General features: G+C 45.3%; 1 protein-coding gene across 1 annotated transcript in view; it reads left to right on the forward strand.

Annotated features, from left to right (window-relative positions):
* The window catches only part of klf11a (Kruppel like factor 11a), an 8,593-nt gene that overhangs the window by 586 nt on the left and 5,507 nt on the right, over positions 1-2,500 (forward strand). The window lies entirely within an intron of this gene.

Below are 2,500 nucleotides of genomic sequence, written 5' to 3' on the forward strand. Positions count from 1 at the left end.
GCAGGTTCTCCCAAATTAATATCCCAAAAATCAGTAGATGAATGCAAAAACAAACCAACCTTCACAGGTAATTACAGACTTCTTCTGTGCAGGAAGCTTTTCAGAATCCAATCTTGCATCTATGAGCTTGAAGTTATAAATATATGTAAGATACTGATTCTGAAGTTTTTATATTTGTATAATAGTTTGTGGGTTGGACAATGCATTTACTCACACAGTCACAAACCTCTTGGGTTTCATTTATGGATCATTAAACGCCCCCCATTCTCCAACATTTCAGTGGTGTGTGTGTGTGTGTGTGTCTGTATGTATGTGTGTGTGTGTGTGTCTCTGTGTGTGTGTGTGTGTGTCTCTCTCTGTGTGTGTGTGTGTGTGTGTGTGTGTGTGTGTGTGTGTGTGTGTGTGTGTCTCTCTGTGTGTGTGTGTGTGTGTGTGTGTGTGTGTGTGTCTCTCTCTGAATGTATGTGTGTGTGTGTCTCTCTCTGTATGTATGTGTGTCTGTATGTGTGTGTGTGTGTGTGTGTGTCTCTGTGTGTGTGTGTGTGTGTGTGTGTGTGTGTGTGTGTGTGTGTGTGTGTGTGTCTCTCTCTCTGTGTGTGTGTGTGTGTGTGTGTGTCTCTGTATGTATGTGTGTGTGTGTCTCTCTGTATGTATGTGTGTGTGTGTGTGTGTGTGTGTGTGTGTGTGTGTTTGTCTTTGTCTCTGTCTGTGTGTGTGTGTGTCTCTCTGTATGTGTGTGTGTGTGTGTGTGTGTGTGTGTGTGTGTGTGTGTCTCTCTGTGTGTGTGTGTGTGTGTGTGTGTGTGTGTGTGTGTGTGTGTGTCTCTCTCTGTATGTGTGTGTGTGTGTGTGTGTGTGTGTCTCCACACTTCCACAGAAGAAATGTAGACTGAGTTTATCTTGGATAGCAAAGAGGTTCTCAGATATTTTCTGTGTTAATGTAACATTAAGAACTGACCCCTGATTAATTAATTAATTAATTAATATTTATACTTCCATTATTTAAACACCTGGAAGATTAATACAAAACACGAAACACCTTTTACCTGACAGCAGAACACATGACTTAGCCCTGAAAGCATTTAGTGTGTGTCTGCGTGTGTGTGTGTGTGTGTGTGTGTGTGTGTCTGTGTGTGTGTCTGTGTGTCTATGTCTGTGTGTGTCTGTGTGTGTGTGTGTGTGTGTGTGTGTCTGTGTGTGAGTGTCTGTCTGTGTGTGTGTGTGTGTGTGAGTGTGTGTCTGTGTGTGAGTGTGTGTCTGTGTGTGAGTGTGTGTGTGTGTGTGTGTGTGTCTGTGTGTGTGTGTGTGTGTGTGTGTTAATACAATTTTTAAAGTCATTTCTTTTGGCATTTTATCAAGTAAATGAATTAGTTTGCATTTGACTGTCAATAAGCTGCTGTGATGAGTTTGACTGATCTTAAGCGTGGGAAATTACAGCGCTGGAGCGTGTGTGTTTTCTCCAATTACACTTCCTGTTTGGAGCTTCCTCTCTCTCTCTCTCTCTCTCTCTCTCTCTGTCTCTCTCTCTCTCTCTCTCTCTCTGTCTGTCTGTCTCTCTCTCTCTGTCCCTCTCTCTCTCTCTCTCTCTCTCTCTCTCTCTCTCTCTCTCTGTCTCTCTCTCTGTCTCTCTCTCTGTCTCTCTCTCTGTCTCTCTCTCTGTCTCTCTCTCCGGGGTGAGTCGGTGCATGTAAATGAGGGAGGAGGCGGATGCAGGGAGGGCGGGGCTTATTTCCTGTTGGTTTAATATCTGGCAGCCTCTCGTCATCTATTCTGGGTGCAGGGAGGTTCCTTTTGGACGCTGCAGAGGGGCTCCTCTCTCTCCCTCTCTCTCTCTGTCTCTCTGTCTCTCTCTCTCTCTCTGTCTGTCTCCCTCTCTCTCTCTCTCTCTCTCTCTCCCTCTCTCTCTGTCTGTCTGTCTCTCTCTCTCTGTCCCTCTCTCTCTCTGTCTCTCTCTGTCTCTCTCTCTCTCTCTCTCTCTGTCTCTCTCTCTCTCTCTCTCTCTCTCTCTCTCTGTCTCTCTCTGTCTCTCTCTCTCGTTCTCTCTCTGTCTCTCTCTCTCTGTCTCTCTGTCTCTCTCTCGTTCTCTCTCTGTCTCTCTCTCGTTCTCGTTCTCTCTCTGTCTCTCTCTCGTTCTGTCTCTGTCTCTCCCTCTCTCCCTCTCTCTCCTCTCCTTCTCTCTCTCTGTGTCTATATATCTAGGTCTCTCGCCCTCCCTCCCTCCTTGCTGTACGTGCAGCTGAGCATTCGCCAGATGCCTGCCAGCTTATCGCAGTAGATCCCCTTTGTCCCCCCCAGTCACCTCCCACCCACATTTATTCATTATTTTTTTAAGGTGTAATAACTTGGACCCTGTGGATTTTCCTGTGCATTTGTGTCTAAGTGACTGAATTACTGTTAACCTTTGAAACATACAGTATGTCTGTATGATGTCATCATATACTTAAAGTCTTTGAGCGACATCATTGGGAGAACCAAGCTGTAATGTTACCCTACAGGACTAA

Source organism: Sander vitreus, chromosome 18 (assembly GCF_031162955.1).
Source record: "Sander vitreus isolate 19-12246 chromosome 18, sanVit1, whole genome shotgun sequence".
In the NCBI taxonomy this organism is placed as follows: Eukaryota; Metazoa; Chordata; class Actinopteri; order Perciformes; family Percidae; genus Sander; species Sander vitreus.